Source organism: Vulpes vulpes, chromosome 14 (genome assembly GCF_048418805.1).
Source record: "Vulpes vulpes isolate BD-2025 chromosome 14, VulVul3, whole genome shotgun sequence".
Lineage (NCBI taxonomy): Eukaryota > Metazoa > Chordata > Mammalia > Carnivora > Canidae > Vulpes > Vulpes vulpes.
This window is the reverse complement of record NC_132793.1, coordinates 139,795,616-139,816,808: the sequence shown is the minus strand read 5'-3', so window position 1 is coordinate 139,816,808 and position 21,193 is coordinate 139,795,616. Positions and strand designations below refer to the sequence as shown.

At 57.5% G+C, this 21,193-nt stretch overlaps 1 protein-coding gene and 1 long non-coding RNA gene across 4 annotated transcripts in view; one reads left to right on the top strand and one right to left on the bottom strand.

Annotated features, from left to right (window-relative positions):
- Window positions 1-4,363: 4,363 nt before the first annotated feature.
- LOC112918714 (uncharacterized) lies at window positions 4,364-8,055 on the bottom strand. The gene is made up of 2 exons (XR_003234751.2): window positions 7,785-8,055; window positions 4,364-6,569 (listed from the first exon to the last, which is right to left on the bottom strand). It is a non-coding gene; the product is annotated as an uncharacterized lncRNA (long non-coding RNA).
- Window positions 8,056-8,262: 207 nt separating this feature from the next.
- The window catches only part of PCGF3 (polycomb group ring finger 3), a 49,357-nt gene continuing 36,426 nt past the window's right edge, over window positions 8,263-21,193 (top strand). Inside the window, exon 1 of one of the 3 annotated variants that reach the window (XM_072738070.1) lies at window positions 8,263-8,473. The gene's annotated coding sequence lies outside the window, so the exon portion shown is untranslated. Of the gene's footprint in view, window positions 8,474-8,833; window positions 8,856-21,193 lie in introns of those variants that run through there. The other 2 variants (XM_072738069.1, XM_072738071.1) reach the window with 2 other exon arrangements.

Sequence of the window (21,193 nt, the reverse complement as noted above, 5' to 3'; positions counted from 1 at the left end):
AAAAAAACCCTGCCATTACAGACCCTAACAGAAGAATCATCAATAGGTAAGAATCATCAGTTACAGGCCCCAAGAGGAAAAGATGTGCATTGTATCTCCTACAAGAAATCAGGCACCCCTGAAACTCACCCAGGGAGAAACTGCCATCACCGTAGACTCTTGCCTTTCTCCAATGGACTTTCATTCAAAACAGCCCCTCCCAATTTCCTCCTTTTTCTCTTTAGAATAACATTTCTCTCCTCTGTTTGTTGGATTACCCTATGGTTTTGGCTGCAGCTGGCTTGTCCTGCATTGTGGTCATTTGCTATTTCTGAATAAAGTCATTTTTTAAGGTCAACAGGTATAAACTTAGCAAACTGTACACAGCACTTGTGTGTAAAAATTATGCAACACAAATGAAAGAAATCAGTGAAGGTCTTTTTAAAACCAAGAGATAGGGGGATCCCTGGGTGGCACAGCGGTTTGGCGCCTGCCTTTGGCCCAGGGCGCGATCCTGGAGACCCGGGATCGAATCCCACGTCAGGCTCCCGGTGCATGGAGCCTGCTTCTCCCTCTGCCTGTATCTCTGCCTCTCTCTCTCTGTGTGTGACTATCATAAATAAATAAAAAAAATAAAAATAAAAATATTTAAAACCAAGAGATAGGGATCCCTGGGTGGTGCAGCGGTTTGGCGCCTGCCTTTGGCCCAGGGCGCGATCCTAGAGACCTGGGATCAAATCCCACGTCGGGCTCCTGGTGCATGGAGACTGCTTCTCCCTCTGCCTGTGTCTCTGCCTCTCTCTCTCTCTCTCTCTGTGACTATCATAAATAAATAAAAAATTAAAAAAATAAAATAAAATAAAACCAAGAGATGTACCATGTTCATGGATTGGAAGACTCAACATTTTAAAATGTCAGTTCTCCCCAGACTGATCTATACACTTAAGACAGCCCCTATCAAAAGGGTTTTGTAGACATAGACTGGGAAAAAATATTTGCAAACCACATATCCAACAAAGGGCTGGTATCTAGAATATAAAGAGCCCTCAAAACCCAGCAGTAAAAACAAAACAAAACAAAAGTCTAATTAGCAAAAGACATGAAGAAACATCCCACTGAAGAGGATACCCAAATGGCAAAAGATGTTGGACGGCTAACATCACTAGCCATTAGGAAAATGCAAATTAAAACCAAAATGAGATACCACCACACACCTTTCAGGATGGCTAAAAGAAAAACCAATGACCTTGAATGCTGCTGAGGTTATGCTTAACTCACTCATTCATTGCTGTTAAGAATGTAAAACCAGGTTGACAGCTTCTTATAAAACTAACATGTAATTATCATATGACCAGCAGTTGCGCTAACTGCAGTGCATCCACACCGTGGGGTGGGGCTCAGTGGGGAGGGACTGTTCATAGTCAAGCAGGCTGGGTGAATCTCAGGGTAATTATGCTCATTGGGGGATGGGGGGAGGTGTCCAACTGCAGAAGGTTGTCCACTATCTGAGCTATTACCTTAAAAGTAAGACTACCAGTTATTTTACCAGCAAAAACGGGTCTATTTGGGAATAGCAGAGAATGGCAGTCCAGGACGACAAACCTACTGCAACACCACAGACTGGCGTGGAGACCCACGGCGAAGGGACTCTGCTTATAGAGGACACGGGAGCTGGGTCGCTGCTGTTAGCAGAGTGTCCTTTGGCGTAAACTGGGAGCGGAAAGTGAAGCGGCTTCTCATTGGCGGGGCTGTGACCGTCTCTCATTGGCTGGGCTGTTGCTGGGGGAGGAGGAAACTTTCCTCCGGCTGCGGGGCTGCGGTGAGGGTGGCACTGACCCACCCACACCCAGCGCCTCCCTTCCTGTTGGGTCTGCAGTTAAGAGCTTCACCTGTGGACCCTCCTATTCCACTTTGATGAGGTTTCTCCTTATTAATATTCGCAAATTCCATGTGTTTACATTTTTGAGAAGATGGGATTGTAGAAGTGGTCTCAGGGATCCGGGAGCGGGAGGGAGGGGTCCTCCTGGGGATGGAGAAACCGTCGGCCTTGAGGCCTGGGTACCAGAACCCACGTGTGACACAGTCGTGTGCGGGGCCGCGAGCGCACCTGGAGAGGCCCGAGATCAGGGTTCACCGGTGTCGGCATCAGGGCTGTGACATCCTACAGTTGTGAAGATGTTCTCTCTGGGGAGGCCGAGCACAGAGTACAAGGGATCTCGGTATTAGGCCTTACAACTGCATTTGAATTTATAATTATCTAAAATAAGTTTAATTTTAAAAACTCACATAACACGGGGGGGCACCTGGGTGGCTCAGCGGTTGAGTGTCTGCCTTCGGGTCAGGGCGTGACCCGGGGTCCTGGGATGGAGTCCCGCGTCCGGCTCCCCGCATGGAGCCTGCTTCTCCCTCTGCCTCTCTCTCTCTCTCTCTCTCTCTCTCTGTCTCTCATGAATAAATAAATAAAATCTTTTTTAAAATAACATGGAAATCATACTCATTTGGAAACAACTTTTTCCACTGTCACACTTTATTTAAATTTGGGCAAGTATCTGCAACGTAAGCATCTAAGCTGTTCAGGTTTTTTTTTTTTTTTTTTAATTTTTCTTTATTTATGATAGTCACACAGAGAGAGAGAGAGAGGCAGAGACACAGGCAGAGGGAGAAGCAGGCTCCATGCACCGGAAGCCCGATGTGGGATTCGATCTCGGGTCTCCAAGATCGCGCCCTGGGCCAAAGGCAGGCACCAAACCGCTGCACCACCCAGGGATCCCTAAGCTGTTCAGGTTTTGAATCGAGCTGAAACACCATCCTGGGAAGGAAGGGCCGCGCTGCGCCGGCTCCGCACCCCTTCCCACCCGCACCTCCGGAGCGCCCCGCTGGAGGATTCCCATTAGTCATCTCCACTCGTCGCTTCCTTTTGAAGTGATCTTCAAAGGCTTATTTCAAATAACATTTGACACACAATTTTGACTAAATCTTTGCTTCAGTGTTTCATCTTTGAAAAAAGATTTTATTCATTCACTTGACAGAGCGAGCGAGTGGCGAGCACGAGTGGGGGGGAGGTGGGCAGCAGACGCCCCGTGGAGCAGGGGGCCTGCCACGGGCTCCATCCCAGGACCGGATCATCTGAGCCCGAGGCAGATGCTTCACCGGCTGAGCCCCCCAGGCGCCCCGTACCTCCTTTTTCCTTAACCAAATGCAGACTCCTATCAGCATCCCAACTAGCGGTAGTCAAGGCTTTTTCAGGCCACTGTGTCTTCCCAAGTTGAGAGCAGTCCCTCTGCCAAGAATGGAGCAAAGGCAACACTTTCTTCTCCGAGGATGTTGGGGAAGAAATCTCACCTTACAGAGGGAGGTGGTCACAGCCCATCCTCTGTCGGGTTTTGACTTGGCTTTTATCTGCTCCTCTCGAGAGAATGTCAGCTATTTGAGGGGCAGGAGCAGGTCTGCCCAGGGCCGAATCCCTGGAACAGGCCGGGGCCAGCACAGAGCTGTGGGAGAACATCGACACGTGCGGGGTGGGTGGCCTTTCCGCCTTGCCCCCGGCCAGGCCAGCAGGCTCTCCGCGGGGTGGGCCACTGCCCCACCCCACCCGGCAATGTGCATCCTGGACAGGAGCCTCCCTTCCCAGCAGCCACGCCCTTACTCAGGTCCACTCCGTGCTGCTTTCCCTGAGGTCACGGCTGCTGAAGCCCAAGCACACCAACGCTGTGCCGCAGCAGGAAACAGAGAGGAAATCAGAATCTGGATTCTCAGGCTGCCTCGAAAAGGATGGAGTGACTCGATCCTTATCCACCAGCACGGGCGCGGGGGCTGGGGCAGAGGCAGAGGGAGCAGTCTCCCTGATGACCAGGGAGCCTGACGCAGGACTCGATCCCAGGACCCTGAGATCGTGACGTGAGCCAAAGGCAGACACTTCACCGACTGAGCCCCCCAGGTGCCCCTGTACCCCGCTTATCCTAACAATATGCCCTGGCTCTCATCCCTGGGGGTGGCCCCGTGGCAGCTTGCTCAGGTACCTGCCACTCAAGTCAGCTGCCAGGACCCACAGTGGGCACACGTAATAGTTTATCAGTTATTCACACATGATGCCTTCCAGGCTGGCTCCAGTTTTTTCTATTACAAACTATGCTTCGATTAGTAGCCTTGTTTATTCTTGTTTTTTTTCCCCCCCATTTTTCCCAGCGTTTTGCCAGTTTTCCCAATTCACCTTTGGGATAAATTCCTATTTGGCGTTAGTTGGGCCAAAGGATAAACATCCACATGGTTGCACTGGATATTGTCAATCTCTAGTAGCAATATAGGAGAGTCTTGCCAACAAGGTAAGTTCTCAAACGATGGGGTTTTATCGCCAGACTGGTCAGGAGAGACCTCAGTGGATATCTTTTTTATTTTTTTAGATTTTATTTATTTATTCATGAGAGACAGAGAGAGAGATGTAGACACAGAGGCAGAGGGAGAAGCAGGCTCCATGCAGGGGGCCCAATGTGGGACTCGATCCCGGGATCCCGGGGTCATGCCCTGGGCCGAAGGCAGGCGCTCAGCCGCTGAGGTGGATATCTGCCCGTACACCTGAGGGAGGGAAGAGCCAGCAGGACAGGCCACGCAGGTCTAAGAGCGTGGGCCTTGTGGTGTGAGGGCCTGGCATGGGCCAGGAGAGCCATGAAGTTGGAAGTGAGTGGGGGAGAGCACCAGGGCCAGGCCAGAGGCAAGGCAGGGCTTGGTCCCAGGGCAGGACCTTGGAGACCCAGAGCAGCCACTGGGCTGCTGGCAGAGGCCAGGCGGAGCAGCTCATTGGCAGCTCCATTCAGCATAGACGGGGGTGGGGGGTGGTGGTGCTGAGGAACCAACCCAGGCAGGACAGGTGGGGGTCGGCCCGGGCAGCAGCTGCAGAGTCTGAGAGCCATGGTTGGGTTGTGGCATGCTTGATAGAGCCCACAGGAGTTCCCCAGGAACTGGATGTGAGGAAACAGAGGAATGAGGAACGAGTCCAAATGTTTGTGCCCCAGTAACAGAAAAGATGGAGCAGCTCTTGGCTGAGATGAGGACGATGGAAGGAAGCGGGTCACCTCAGAGGCCCTGAACCTGGTGGGAATGATGTCTGCTGCTCACTGGAGGGCAGCCAGCATCTGGACCGGGCTCAAAACCATGGGTGGAGCGACCACCGGCCAGGAGAAGAGCCTCAGGGAGAGGACAGAAGGAGAGAGGATGGCAGAGGGGCTGGAAGGTGCCAGTCGTGGGGCAGCGCAGATGGAGAGTGGGCCATGGGGAAAGTATTTCAGGGGACAGCAGCACCGGGGGTCATGGAGATGACAAAGGCCCCCCAGGCAGAGCCCCATGGGGTCTTGGGTGCCTGGACCAGGGCGTTTTGTTGGAGTAGGGGCAGGGCAGAGGCCTGAGGGCTTGAAAGAGAAGCTGGAGAGGCTGAGTGTAGACGGCTCTTCCGAGGAGTCCTGCTGCGAAGACAAGCACAGAAGCACAGCATGAGGAGAGAGCAAGTCCTGCTCCATTCTGTGAAGATGGGCAGCCTCGCCCTGAGTTTGTGAGTGAATGGAGTGATCCCACACCGAGGATGGCCCGTGGGAGGTGAGGAGGAGCAGCGGGTGGGTGCAAAGGACAGGCCAGTGCCCTGGGGGGCGGGTGGCCCAGGAGTGAGGACAGCGGCCTCTCCGGGGAGGAGGGAGCGGTGGGCTGGGGGGAGTGCAGTCTCCTCTCACTGCTTGTGCCATGGCTTCTGGTTTCTTCTTTCTTTCCTGTTCTATTGACATGTAACTGCACATATGTAGCCGGCACACTTCAGTAAGCTTTGCCCCACGTATACAGCCAAGAACTACCACTGCCACCCACACAGTTCCATCGTCCCAGCTTTCCTTGATGCCCTGGAATCACCCTGCCCTTGGACTTTTGCTCTGAGTGAAGCTCCTGGAGGCTTTTGAGCAGAGGAGAGACATGGCTCGACTAGTGTGTTGTGCAAGTTACCACTCTGTGCTGAGGACAGACATTAGGGGAGGAAGTATCAAGGGAAGATGCGGAGACCAGTCCGGAGGCCTTGCACGAATCCTGAGGCAGTCAATGGCGCTTGGCCCAGAGTGGGGGTGGCATGCTATAGCCAGATTCGGAGGGGTGTGCTGACGGCAGGCGGCTTGGAAGAAAGGACCCCAGCGTCCTGGCTGAGCAGGCAGGATGGAGCCCTCCTTCTGCGGTGCGGGCGAGGGTGAGTAGTCGGCTTCCAGGAAGACCAGGAGTTGAGGTATCGGTATCAGAGCCTGCGCTCCCTAAAGATATCCCAGCAGAGACATGGCCAGAGTTGCATTTGGGAGCCCAGGGTTCAAGGTCAAGGTCGGGGTGTTGTTGCTGCCGAGGTCGCAGAGAGAGCAGGCAGGTCAATTGTCCTGTCTGCCCCCTTGGCCAGAGACCCTCGGCCCCACCTCATGCATGCTCCTGGCTTTCCTCCATCTGCAGAGGGACAGCTACGGTGTCAGAGGGCCATCACATGACTTAGTGGGGTTGCTGCTCTCTGTCCAGGGCTGTTCCTGGCCTGTTGTCCTCACCTCTGACAGCCAGGCCTCCACTCCTTAGCTGCCATTTCACTGGAAAACAAAAGCAGCTGGATGAGATGCTGCCCAGGCCCCACTCCCTGCATCAGGGCCTTCCTCCCTCAGTGTGAAGGGCGGCCACAGCCCTCTTCCCCAGATTTGGTCCACAGTCCCGGATGAGGGCTTGGGCTCAGGCAGCCTTCTCTCCCTCCAGGGAGGTCGTCTGTTCCTGTACCCCATCAGTACCACTGAGGCTCTGGCCCAAACAGAAAACAGCTCTCTAGTCTCAGAAACCCATCCAAAGCAAAACACCTGTATCTACGCTCCTCCCTTGAGCCCACCATAATCCAGTGTTTCCCCCTGCAATGCATCCATACTGCACTGGCCAAGGTCCCAGAGGGTCCCGCTCCCCACTCCCTCTCAGCAGCTGACCACACATCACTCATCCCTAGGGATCCCCCTGCCCAGTCTGCTCAATCCGGGTCTTTCTTGCTGGATCCTCCTGGACTCACTGATTTCTCCACGTGGGCAGGGGGCTCAGCCTCCCATCCCTCACTCACTCCTTGGACTAGCTCATCCGCCTGCAAACACTGCAAACTCATCCTACGCTCCCGAGGCCCACAGCCTCACAGCAGCGCCCCTCGCCCCTCGGAGTCTAGCGGACATTACAGCTGCACCCTGACCCCACTGTCGGGTACTCCCTCACCACCCCCAGAGTGTCAGAGGCTGCCCACCCTTCCAGTTGTTCCCCAGCCATGCTTACCCATCCTCAGGCTGCTCCCCCGGCAGTCCACACTCCTCCCCTCCGGGGCACTGCCCGGTGCAGCACCAGGCTCTCCCCTGCACTGCACGGGTCCTCACAGACAAACACGGGGCAGCCAGAGGAGGCTGTAGAAGGCCAGCACCGTGCCATTCCCGCCCTGCTCAGAACCGCCAGGGACGCGTCCCTCTGATCTCACCTCCTCCCTCTCCGTGCCCCACGCCCTCAGGCTTCCATGCTGGCCTCTGGCAAGCATCCCTCAATCCCCCCCTTTGCAGCTTGGTGCTGGCAGGACCAATTGCCTGTGAACCCTACGTGTCCTACTTGCAGGGCTCGTTCCCTCTGTGTCTCCATGGCTGGCCCCCTGTGCCCTCGCGTGCCCATCCGCCCTATCGTGGCCAACACTCCAGACATCCACTGCCTCCCCACCCAGCTTATGTGGCTCCCACATGACACCTCCCCTCAAGGTGTGGGCCCACGAACGGGTGCACGTCACGGTCACTACTTACAGCTGCAGAGCCGAGCTCGTGCAAGCGCGGACACCCAGGGTTGCGGGGTCAGCCCTGCTGCGCGCTGTCCTCTGCGTGCGGCGCCCTCGCTCCCGCCCGGTGCACGGAGAGCGCTCGGTGCCGGGTCCCAGGAAGGACCGGGTCACAACAACGAGGCCGACGCCGCCACGGGAATGCCCGGTCCCGGGCCGGGGCCAGCGCCAGCGCCTGCCGCCCGCCGGGTCCTGTGTCCAGGGGCAGCCCTCTCCCCGCCAGCGCCGGCGCCGCGCTCGCAGGCCCCGCCCCCGGCCAGCCCCGCCCCGGCCAGGCCCCGCCCCCGGACAGGCCCCGCCCCGGACAGGCCCCGCCCCCGCCCAGGCCCCGCCCCCGGCCCCCTCTCGGCTCCAGATCCGTCGGCCGGGTCCCGCGCCAACGCGCCTGCGCCCTGTGACCACGCCCCGGCCCCGCCCACCCCGCCCTCCGGGCCCCGCCCCCTCCCGGCTGCCGGGTGGGAGCCGCTCCGCGCAGCGCGCATGCTCCGTGCGCGGCGCCCCCGACTCGCCGCTCGGCTCCGTTCGGGCATTTCCGCCTCTTTGTTTTAAACTCCGGACGGGCTTTTTTCTCCTGCTCTTGGGGGGACCCGGAGGGAGCGGCGTCCCCCCCCCGGCGCGGCCCCGCGTGCGCCCCGCTCGCCGCAGCCGAGCCGGCAGGTCAGTGAGTCCGCGCCCCGCCCGGCCGGGCCCGCGCCGCCCGCTCCTCAGGCCGCGGCCTCGGCCCGTGCGCCCGCCCGGAAGGCTCCGCGCCCCGCCCGCCCCCGGCCCGGCCCGGCCCCGCCCGCCCGCAGGCTCCGCGCCGGGACCCCCGGGGCGCGCCGGGTCATCGCGGGGGCGCGGGGCTCAGGGCAGGGCCGCGCTGGGTCATCCCGCGGGTCCGAGCCCGCCGGGTCACGAGGAGCCCCGAGCCCCGGGCGCGGCGGGACGCAGCTCGGCCGGCGGTGGCCCCGGAGCGGGGAGCGGGGAGCGGGGACGGGGAGCCGGGCCGCGCCGCCCGAGGGCCACCCCGGCAGACGGCTCCGCGAGCGCCGGGGCGCAGGTAGGTCACCCGGGAGCCCCCGGAGGCCGGGCCGCGGCGGTGGAGGACCGCGGCTCCCAGAGAGGCCAGGCCCGGCCGAGAGCGAACTCGGGGTCGGGGTCGGGGTCGGGGTCGGACTCCCCAGCCGGTCGTGGGCTCCGGCCGAGAGCGGCCCCGGGGACTGCCGGGCCCACGCCAGCCCCGCAGCGGCTCGGAGGTGCCTAAACGCCTCCAGTCTCCTCGGCTGGACCCGCCTGCTGTGCGGCCTTGGGGGCGTCAGGGACCCGGTCCCCGGAGCCCAGCTGCAGACCCTCGGAGGCCCCCGCCCTGCAGACCTGTCCTAGGGCCGCCTGGCCGGGCCCAGGGCACACGAGGCAGGGTTGGGACCCGTCCTGCCTCGGGGGATTCAGGTGGGGCTCCGGGCCTCAAGCCAGCTCGGTGCTCACGCCCCAGACCCAGAAAGCTGTCCCCTACTGCAGGGCTACCTACGGTCTTGGGCCTCGGCCCAGTGGACGTGCCTCCATCCCCTCCAACCGCCCCAGCCCTCCTCGCTCCGTCGGAGGCCGTGTGGTTGTGTGGATACACCCTCCATCCTGAGCCTGGACGTGTTTTCCGTGTCCAGGAGGCTCCGGGACGGGTCCGGTCCAGCCAGGACTGTAGCAAGCCTAGCGCGGTGTTCTGGGGGCCCTGGACAGTGCGGGAAAGTTGGCGCAGGCCGGCACACTTCTCAGGGGACTGGATCGGGCACCTTCTCCACTCCGGGAAAGGAAAATACTCAAGGGCCTAGCAATGGGGGTCTTTGCTTCTCTGAAACCCGTGAATGAGACTTTCACCTAAAACTTGCCCGTGTTTTCCTTCAATTTGAAAGTGCTGATGAGAAAGCAGGGTGCGGCATGTGCTGCCCTTTGATTGGGGAACGGCTCCAGAGTGTGTCCGGTGAGACGGTGCTGGAGGAGTCTGAGAGGATGAAAAGCCCAGGAGAGCAAGCAAGGGCCTTGCCCGGCTCAGCGCCCGGCCCTGGCTGCCTGGCGTGAGCTCAGCGGGCAGCACACAACGACTGAATGAAGAAGTGAGTGCGTGAACGAGTGAGTGCAAGGCAGGAGTACTGGTAGGAAGACCCACTTGTGTTAGGCCTGCAAACTTATCCAGAGGCTGGGCTGTAGGATGAGGTGCAGATCTAAAAGTGCGAGCTGTGTGGACTCCCAAGAGAGACCCTTGAACTGCTCTGCTCAGTCTTTTACTTTGTGCCACAACTTCACCACTCGGTGACCTAGGAGAAAACCCGTTTCGATTTTCAGATTGACGTTTCATAGGACCACATCTTAACCAAATGGGAGTCCCCAAATAGTCCAGCGTAGGAATTGTTATTGTGTCAGGCGTAACCACACTTGGGACCTTCTTACTCAACACTTCTGATTTTTTTTCTTTGTACTTTTGCACTTTTTTAAAGACTTAATTTGTTTTGTGAAGTTTTGGAAGAGACTTGCCATACTTGGCATTCGGGTTTGGTGAAGCTCTTTATTTTCCTATCTTTGGATTTTTAAAGGTATGATAGTGCTGCATAGTTGCATTGTTTATATATTGCTGTCCAATAAATTGCCCCAAAACTTAGTTCTGTAAAACAACGTCCTTATTATCTTACAGTTTTTGTGGGTCAGGAATCCAGGCACAGCTTAGCTGATGAGCTCAGAGTGTCACAGGCCGGGGTAGCGGTGTCGTATGAAGGTTTGACTGGGGACCTGCTTCTAGGCTTGCTCACTCAGCCATTGGGGCTCTTCATAGGGTGAGTCGGAGGGAGCCAGTGATAGGACAGGAGAGCAGGCAGGAAGGCCAGTCTGCATGACCTAGTCTTGGCAGGGACATCCCATCCCTTCGGCCATATTCTCTTTGATAGAACCTGGTCGCTGGGCCAGTCCTCACTTGAGATGAAGGGCGCGTGTACTGGGAGTGGGGGTGAGGGTCACGGTGGCCGTCTTAACGCCTGTCATTTATCAGGTTTCAGCTCATAGAGAGCCTGTACCTGAGAAATACCCCGTAATAAATTAGCAGAATTGTATATAGAGCGGTGTGTTAAATACAAGATTGCAGCAACCCAGCTGTCTCTTTAATTGTGTAGGTTACCACACAATTCCTCTGAAGTCACCACAATCACTAGAACCCCCGGAACTTACACAGGAGGGAAGGTCAATTATAAACAAGGAAGATTCTTGGGAATTAACTTATAATTTAAAACACCTGTAGCAAACCAGGAGCAACCCCCCCCCCACACACCTTGCAAATCAAATGGATGAAGTGCTGTGGAATTCTTTGATTGCTTCAAGTTCAATGATTTCACTGTTTCCACAGCATCATTTTATTCCTGCCCAAGATTTTGCTCCAGAAATTCTAAACTGACCTTTGTAAGAAGTTTTTAAGGAGTGAGACCCTGAGATGTTTTGGGTATTCGACCCTTGTAAGGAAGCCCTCCCTGCTCCAGAGCCTGTCTGTTGGGGCCTCGGTGCTCGGGGCCGTGGCCACGTCTCTCGCTGGGACTGGGGCTGGGCTGTGCAGGGCCCCGTGCAGGGTGCATATGGGAGGCCTCGGGAAGGAAGCGTCCCCTCCTGCCGCGATTCTCTCTGGACCTGCCAAGGCTCCGCCCGGCTGGCGTGAGGCAGGGCCCTTTGCCAGTGATGGGAATTACTTACTTGAGTTGTTAGATTTGAATGATAAAGCAAGGTTTGTTTTGGTTTATACTGTTACTCTTTAAATGCTGGGATTTATTATTTCATTCGGAGCTCTTTGCTTAGTGGTCAGAATCAAATCTGAAATTGAAAATGTAATTTTACTGTTGAAATATGTTGAGGTTTGGGGGCAGGTTCTTATTACCCTTCTGATATTTGCCATTCATAGCGCAGAAATGCTGCCCGATTCACTGTGCTTCAAAAAATGGAACTATACTGTTCTACCAGTTGGTAGTTTATCATTAAATTTTGGGGAATAAGACCTCTAAAAAGAATAAAACTATCTTTTCTGATCTGCCGCGTTCCTCCCTACACCGAATTCTCCTAAGGCCAAATGACAACAAGAATGAGACACTTCACAGTTGACGAGAGAGTTAAGGTGTGAGTCTTGCCTAGACACATTTTTGAGGATTGTCTATTGAATTAAGCAAAACTCACTGATAAAGAAAGAAAACTCGCTAGAAAATACAGTTCTTAAAAACTGTTGGGTTGATTGCTTTTTTGAAGAAAATAGGTGAATTTGGAGAGTGAAAGGATTTGGATTATTTTATTTTGCAAATGAATCAATATTTGCTGAACTTTGCTACATTAACAACACATTCCAGATGTTTAGCAGGAAATACACCAACGGTAGAAAGTTGCCTGCATTCTTCTTTGAAGGCCCGGCTAACTGTGGGTTTTATGGAGGATGTTGTGATTCTCAGCAGGGCCTGGCTGGTGTTAGACGCTCAGCAAAGAACCCAAAGCTGGTCTTCATCACACCTCGTGTGGCCTTCTCTGGAGGCACCGTGTGTATTAACTTGTTTGGTTCTTAAAGCCGCCCACCATGGGTCTGCTCCGTGATCACCCCCACGTGCCCGATGAGGAGACAGGCACGGGGTACGGCTGGGAAGTGGGGAGCAGAGAGGGCTTAGCCTTTCCCCTTTTTTTTATTTCAAGTGATCTCATTTTACTCTCCCCATTCCCCACGGTTTTATTTCAGAAAAAACACAATGGAGAAAAACTGAAAGAATTCTACAATGAGCAGTCTTACACTCCCACCCCGATCCAGCAGTTATTTATGCTTTGCCATATTTGATTCACCTCTTTTTTCTAGATGCATATTTATTGTCATTGAATCATCTGAAAGTAGCTACCGGCAGCCTACCAAGTTCCCTAAGTGACTCAGAGCACACAGGTCGCAGGAATAGGATGGTCTCCGCACAACCGCAGTGTCACCATCACACCTGAAATGTGGGCACGTGATTCACATACTAGCTAATAGTTTCCTCCACTTTCAAATCTCCCCATTTGTCTCAGGAATGTCTTCCATGGCATTTTTCCCTGAACCTGACCCAGGCGCTGGGTTGCCTGGTGGCACTGGGGGTCATGGTCCTTAGCGTCTCTTAGGTCCCCCACTTGCCCTCCATAGGGTTGACTCTTTGGCTGCGTGTCACCTGGATTTTTCTGCCGCTTCGCTTACGGTGTCCACTTTTGTCTGTTGTCCCTGTGTACTCTAGAAACTAAAAGGAATGAGGCAGAGGCTGAGTCAGTCTCGAGATTTGGGAGATGACTTCATAGGAGCCAGTGAGAGCTGCATGTCGTCCCCTGGGGACCCGCGGCCAGTGGTGGTTCTTGGGTCCATCCTGCTGGCCGTACTTCTGGTGCCCGGTCCCCAGTGTCCTGCCAGGGGGAAGACTCCAGACCTGGAGCCCCCGCGCCGGAGCCCCGGGGCAGTGCTGGCAGTGGAGAGGCCCACTCCGGCCGGGCCCTCCCTGTCCCGTTTCTGGTGGGGAGGCGTCCCCGGGCCATCTCATGCTCACAGGCACACGGGTGAGTGCTGCTCATCAGCTCCGATGCTTTCCGCAGACTTTATAAAAGGGTTAGTGGGTGGAAGGTGTTTGAAATTGTTCATGGAAATAGGACTTTTGCTGACAAATAACATTTCCTTTACGTCAAGTAAGGGCCTCTCTTGCCGTCGAGGCGGGAACGGCTGCGGCCGCCGTGTTCCCCAGCCTTTCGTCAGAGGCAGCCTGGTGAGGAAGGCGGACGTCGAAGTAGGAGAGGGAGTCCCAGTAGGCTCAGCCGCCCAGCACGGTGTCCTGGGCGGGTGGTTTCTTTCTCACTGTCCAGGGGCCGAAGTCCAAGATCAAGGGGCCCGGTGATGTGGTTCGACGTGTGGAAGCCCTGTGCCGGCTCCCGTGAGGACGTTGACCTCACGCCCGCCCTTAGCCTCCAACCCTGCCGCCCCCGGAGGCTCCGTCTTGCAGAGGGTTTGGGCCTTCGAGACGTGAACTGGAGGTGGGGCTCTAGCTTCTGCCGCTTGGGTCTAGAATTGGGAGAATAGTCGCCAAATGAGGATGTTTCCAGGCTGGTGGCTGTTTTGTCTGCTTGGGGAGCTGGCCCTTCTGCCGTTGACTCCATTTCTTTAAATATCTACATGAATTTTCTAATGCATCACAAATTGCCACCAAATCGGTGGTTTCCAAGGACAGCGACCTACTAGCCAGGGTTCCACGGGCTGGAAGTCCAGCACAGTGTGGCTGGTGCTTGGGGCCTCCGAGGCTGAAGTCCGCGTGCTGGGCGCAGGCTCATCTGAGCCTGCGAGCCCAGCCCCTGCGGCTGTGGGGTCCAGGCCGGGGCCGCCGTCCGCTCCCAGAGGCCCCGCGGCGCCCCGTCCCAGGACCGGGGGTAGCGGACAGCAAGCCGTTTTCTGCCAGTGTGACTTAGCCTCTGGCCGGCAGGCGCAGACCGTGCTGAGAGTGTGCTGGATGGCCAGCAGATGCTCGCCCTGGCGTCAGGTCAGCTGACGTGGGACCTTTACTCCACCCGCAGAAGTGCCTTTGCAGCGGTGCCTAGGCTAACAAGGTGGGACATATGTGTATGCCATTATCTTGTGGCCGTCTCGGGATCCGGCCTGCCACCGTCCTGGTGCCCCACAATTCACATCCTCCCGAACACCAAGTACACCTGCCCCGTTTCTGGGGTTCCCCAGGGTCTCATCCCACCGTAGCACCGGCTCCAAGCCCCAAACCTTGCCTGAACCACAGAGCCTTGGAGTCACGTGCCCTGGATCGTCCACTTGGGTACGTCCACTGGGTGCCGCCCCGGGCCCGTGGAAGCCCAGTGAGAGGGGTCGCCTTCCCAGCACCTGTGCACGGAAGGACAGGTGTAGACGAGCTGGCACAGAAAGGGGAAGTGGGGGGATCCCTGGGTGGCTCAGCCATTTAGCGCTGCTGTCAGCCCTGGGCATGACCCCGGGGTCCCGGGATCAAGTCCTGCATCGGGCTCCCTGCAAGGAGCCTGCTTCTCCCTCTGCCTGTGTCTCTGCCTCTCTCTCTGTGTCTCATGAATAAATAAATAAAATCCTTAAAAAAAAGGAGGGGGGAGAGTGGACGGAACAGTCACGGGCCCAGCGCAGATCTGAAGCCCAGAGGGATCCTTGCCTGGGCTTCAAGGTCAGGGTGACCCCGCTGGCTCTCTGCTTCGCCCTCTGGGCCCTTGGTTCTGCCCTGAGCCGGCGTTTTTTGTGAAGTGAGGCGCGTGCCTGCGGCTGGGCAGCCTCATGCCAGCCCCTGCGGGAACAATCCTGGGGTCCGACGGCCCCTTCTCACAGCGTATTTTTCGTCTTCTCCGGGTTGAAGCTGACAGTTAAAGTGGGCGTGATTACGTGATGATGTGTTACGTGCTTGAGTTCTAATGTCACCTTCCCTTTCTCCTGACTTATCTGACGGTACCGTCTCCTGTTCCAAGTTCTCAAGGATGGTGTCTGAGCCCGTGCCCTCCTTGGCCCTCTGTCCTCGTCCCCCTGTCCCGTGCAGATGCTTCGTCCTCCAGGCCAGCCGGCCGCAAAGTGGTCCTAATGCTCTCCGGGGCTCCCGTGGCCCGTCGGTGGGGCGCCTGCTGCTCGGGCCCGTCCCTCCAGGCCCAAGGCCAGACGTCCCTCCGCACCGCTTCTCCTCTGTCTCTGTCTAAAGCAGCCCCTCCACCCGTTTGCTTCGCTGCCTTCGTCTGCTTTCTCCGCGGTGCTCGTCGCTGCTGAGGGCTTGGTCGTGTCTCGTCTCCGGCCGCAGCGGGAGCGCCCCTGTTGTCCCACAGGCGTGCCTCGGAGCAGCATTTGAGCACCTTTCCTGAGACGTCTGCAAACGCCACGGCCCCCGTCCGTACTCGGGCCGTAGTTTGGCTGGATGTAGAATTCCACAGCGAAGTCTCTTTCCTCAGAACTCTGAAAGAATTGCTGCTTTTACTGGCAGGATTCACTGTCGCTGATGAAAGTCTTCCCAGTCCGTCGTGAACTCCTCTCCTCCCACAACCCGAGGACGCTCTCTTGTACCCTTGATGTCTTGAATTCCAGGACCTGGCTAGGCGCGGGTCATTGTCACTCACCGTGCCAGGCACTCGCGCCGTGGCGGTCTGCTGCGTCTCCCAGCTGGGGAAATGCTTTGGATTTTTCCAGATCATGAAATACCGCCTACAAACGAGCAGAGAGAAAGATACAACGGACACCTGTGTACTCATTGCCCAGCCTGAGAAATAAAGTAGTAAAGTGTAATTGAAAGCTCCTTCTCTCAGTTTTCTGTTTTTCCTAAAACACCTGTTGTTTGGATGTTGGATCTTTTCTATTTCCTGTCTTTATCTACTTTTTGAGAAGATTTTCTCGACTTTATCATTTAGCCCTTTTATTGAATTTTTAGTACTGCCAGTCACGTGGCTGCGATCGTAGTACAGAGGTGGGTAGTAACGAGCAGGTAAACTCCACGCTCAGGGTGATGGGTATGTGCGTACGCGGCATGTAATTCTAAGGAAGATGGTCTCTCAGGGTGTTGCTGGGGAGATGATGTTTGAGAAAAGGCTTGCTGGAGGGATGCACATGGCAGAGAGGGGCAAGGGCCACAAGGTGGGAGTGTATCTAGAATGTTCTAGAGCCAGCAGGGGCCCACCATGGCCACAGTGGAGTGAGAGAGGTGGCTTGGGGCCTCTTTGGCCACTGGAATGCCTTGGCTTTCCCTAAGCCTGGGGAGAGGTGCGTCCTCTAGGGCCACCTGCTCAGACCTGCGTTTTCACAGGGGTTCCTGGGAGCTGTGCTGGGTGAGTGTGGCCCAGAGAGGCTGAGCAGCACACTCGGGGTGGGTGTGAGGGGTCGTAGTTGCCCCTGCCCCTCGTACATGGGTGTGAGGGCGTGCGAAGCCGCAGAAGGGACGAGCCTGTGTGGGCGGGAGGCCCAGATGGAGCCTCAGCAGGCCTGCACCCGTGTGGAAATGCCTGGCCTTCCGGGTGGAGCCCAGGTCGTGGTTGTTGGAATTTGGGGTCAGGGAGCGTTGAGCTGGAGGGGCAGGTGTGACTGTGGGGCCGGGGGTGAGTGGGCCGGGTGCCTGGGAGCCGCTCAGTCCGCCTCTGGGGGACGCGTCCAACATGGGTGGGCCTCGGTGCTGCTCAGCCTGCGTGCCTCATCCTGCCCTGGGGGTTGTGTCTGGGGTCCCCCTGGCTCCCGGACATGTGTCACCCTTAATTTAAGTAAAAACGAGGAGACGGCTCACAGTGGATGTGGCCATCAGGGCGCCCCTCAGGGAGTTGCCAGTTACTCAAACACCCAGCGGCACACAACAGCTGTGGGCGGTGGCCTGTGGCGTCCCCAAGTGGGGACTTCACTGTCCTTTGAGTCACGAACCCTTTTGAGAGTCTAAACTCAAAGCACTTTCATGTTATTTCTTTATTTTTTAAAGACGCTTTCACGGCAGCGTGTGGCCACCTAGAACCACGTTTCGAGTTTCCCTCTTTCTCCTGATCTTGACCTGGTGTCAGTGTCCCAGCAAGGAACGTTCGTGACACGCTTCTGTCCATCTTGAGATTGCAACGGTCTTTGGAACCGGGGCCTTGTGGGCCCTGGCAGGGCCTCCCCTCCCCTCCCCTACCTGAGCACCTGGCCTGGCCCTCGCCAGCCGTGCTCGCCCGCACCTACCTGTTGGGTCCCACCCTGTGCCGGGGCTCACGACCTGTGCCGGGCCCAGGGGCGAGTGGGACCAGACAGGGATGGGTTCGCCGGGTGCCGGAGGTTAGTGAGGGGCCAGAGGTCAGCTGCCTGCGGACACAGCATGGAGCCGGGCGCTTCCTTACACACCTGCTGCGTGCAGACACGTCCTCCGGGGCGGGGGGGAGCATCACGCGGAGCAGCAGGTGTGGACGCGACTTCATGCAGCTGTACACACGGCGCGTCCCGCGTGGCCGCCGGGTCCGTGACGAGCAGCGGTGGGCACGGGGCAGGGGTCACAGCAAGGACGCAGCATCAGCCCTGCTGTGGGGTCGCAGTGCCCCGGGGGGCAGGCGGCAGCCTGACCAGGAGGACAGCATGACCCCGTACGACAGTCCCCGACAGCCGTCTCCCCGTGAGCGGGCCAGCACGCGGCCACGGACCGCTGCTCAGGGCCCAGGGAGCGGTTCACGCCGCGAGGGGGCATCAGAGCAGGACGAGCGACGGGAGCCGGGCCCCGCGGTCCCACAGACACGGCACTGCGGCGCGGGCGTCGGTGAATGTCCACGCCTGACCGACTTGTCTCTTTAAAATAGGTGAAGGGGATCCCTGGGTGGCGCAGTGGTTTGGCACCTGCCTTTGGCCCAGGGCGCGATCCTGGAGACCCGGGATCGAATCCCACATCAGGCTCGCGGTGCATGGAGCCTGCTTCTCCCTCTGCCTGTGTCTCTGCCTGTTTCTCTCTCTCTGTATGACTATCATAAATAAATAAAAATTTAAAAAATAAGTAAATAAAATAGGTGAAGCGTATGTCTCGTCGCGTGTTTTTCAGGAAGGCCGTTGAGTGAAGGTTGTGGGATATGTCGGCGACTTTGTGCCAGTAGATTTTGATGAACGTTTTCCTAGAAAGTTACCACTTCGTGAAACTAATTAAAAAGCAAGTGGAAAGCTTGATTCTTGTAAGACGTGGTTGACAGAAGGAAGCACGACCCTGGGGGGGGCACTCCCGGTGGGGGCCCGCTGCTGGTGCCCTGTGGCGCCCCATCTCCCGTTAGGGTGCACGGCGCACCCCTGGGGCTCAGGCCACAGCAGCTGTGATGGGTGTGCTGGTGTGGGAGGACGCCGACCCTGGTCATTAGTCCCAAGGGGCCCGTGTAGCGCATCGCATGCGGTCGGAGGCCTTTCTAGGACGACGAGGGTGTGTGTGCACGTGCTGGCAGTGGTCAGGGCTGTACTGCGGGGGAGATGCTGCTGCAGGAGGTCACCTTAGTTGGGGGGCACTCGGGTTATAGGGCATTTTTCTTAGGGTGATTCTTTACTTTCTAAATCATGTTTGATAAAGGTGCATACTGCTTCCACTCCGCAAACCAGACCTGCTGTCTTAACCTCAGACGGTCATGGAGGGGGCACCCCCACACCGGGACGGGGGGCCAAGGGATGCGAGCCCCAGCGGCCCCGCATGCAGCCCAGGGGCCCACGAGGACTGCCCGGGGCGGGGTGGTCCATGGACGGGCGGGGAGGCTGGGCCTCTTCACGCGGGATGCCTGCTGCTGGGCAGGTAACGGTGGAGAGGCGGCCGCCCCGGGCCCCCCAATGGCCCCAGCCCCATGCACAACGCGTGCTGGAGCCAGTGCCCGGGAGCCGTGGGGGAGTCCGGGCCGGATGTGGAGGGGCCTCGGTTGGGGCCTCGTCCAGATGGTGACCGGTGAGCTTGGGGATGGGCTGTGCTGGGATTGCCCCCGTCCCGGATCTTGTTGGCCGTCGGGAGGTGCTGGGGGACAGCAGACCCTCACGGGATCTCACTTGCATTTCCTGGCTTCCTGACGAAGCTGGGCGTCTGGAAATGGGCCTGTTTGGACTTTCCCTGTTGTCTGGAGTGGGGTTTGGCCACTGTTTAGCAGCACGTAGTGGACACACGTGCATCCCGTGGCAGGGACGGGCAGGACGTAGGCGGCGGGCGCAGGGTCCCCCGCAGGTCGTTGGCACAGCAGCCTCGGCAGCCCGGTCTGGACTGTGGTCAGGAGTGGGGGCGTTCTCTCCCGCGGGGAGCCGGGGTGTCGGGGGTTCGCGGTGTGAGCGAGGCTGATGCCAGTAGTCCCCGTGGCCAGTGCTTCTGACACTGTGTGGTCATCCTCCTGGCCGAGTCGGGCGGGCCTTGCCCCTGCACTTGATTACGTGGGGGTGAGGGCGGGGGACACGCTTTGTATAACACAAACTAGGAGTTTGTTTTGTTTTTCCGATTTCATCACTGGGAATGATGTTTGTTGCAATTTTTTAAAATTGTAAAATGCACCATTAATGGAGGTGCAGTTTACACACGGTAAAGCTCCCTGGAGTTTTCCAGGCCGCACCCCAGTCCTGACCCAGAACCCCGCCGGTAGGGGCCCCGGGCGCCCAAATCTGCTTTTTCTACAATTGTGTGTCTGGGAGACGTGGACGCGCAGGCCTGCCTGCAGCACAGAGCTCTGTCCTTTGCTGGTCTTGCTGAGAAGAGCCTGCTGTGTAGACGGACCTACAGCAGTCCTCCTGGTTCCTACCGCCCGATGGGCATGTGGGGCTGTGTGAATAAAGCTGCTTTGAGGGCCACCCGGGGGGCTCAGGGGTGAGCATCTGCCTTCGGCTCAGGGCGTGACCCTGGGGTCCTGGGATTGAGTCCTGCGTCGGGCTCCCTGCGTGGAGCCTGCTTCTCCCTCTGCCTGGGTCTCTGCCCTTCTCTGGGTTTCATGAATAAGTAAATAAAATCTTTTTTTAAAAAGCTGCTTTGAACGTTCCGGCATAAACTGTTGAATGGATATTTGTGTTGGTGTCTCCCTTACGTTATTTACGTGTTTATCTTTAGGGCAGAGGCCGAGGCTGAGACCCTCGCAGGCCGACCGCACACCCCACGCAGAGCCCCACGCGGGGCTCGACCTCGTGACCCTGAGATCATGACCTGAGCCAAAGCCACGAGCGGACACTTAACCGACTCCAGCCCCCGGAGCCCCTGTGTCTCTTTTAAGCAGAGAACTTTTATTAGCTTCTAAATTGCTAAGATTTTTTTAAAAATCATGAATGGATAATGAATTTCATCAAAGGATTTCTGGCATCTTTGGGAAGATCTTAGCACTTTTCTCGTTTGGTCTTGTGTCAAATTACCGTCCCTGTATCGTGGGGATGGCCCCGCAGTGCCCAGCGCGACGTCTCCTTGGATGCTCCAGGCCGGGTGGAGCGGGTGCCGCCCGTGAGCCCAGTCTGACCCCCGCACGTGCGGTCACAGAGCGAGCTGGAAGGCACGTGTCCTCCGGGGGGACCGCGTGGGGCTTGGTCTCGGCTGCGTGAGCACCTGGTGGCCTCGGCCAGGGGGTGAAGGGACAGCACTTTCCCCGCGCCGCTGTGCCCGCACCGCGCTCCTCGCGCCCAGTCCACCTGCCCCGCGGCTCGTGGTTCTCTTTCTGGGAATTTATCAATTTCGTATAAATTTCCACTTTTGTTAGCAGAAAGCCGTCCACAACCCGTAATAGTAGTGTGGCCCGTGACCGCTCGCGCGTGGTCTTCTGGGCTGGCCCTGCGCCTCTGGACGGCGTGTGACAGGCGAGCCGGTGCCCGGCCGGTGCCCTCACTCCCGCCCTTCGGCCTCCACTGGCGTGTGGCTCTGGTCACTGGGCGGAGACCTCGTGCCGAGGGCCTGTCCCTGCGGATAGGCTGCCGCCGTA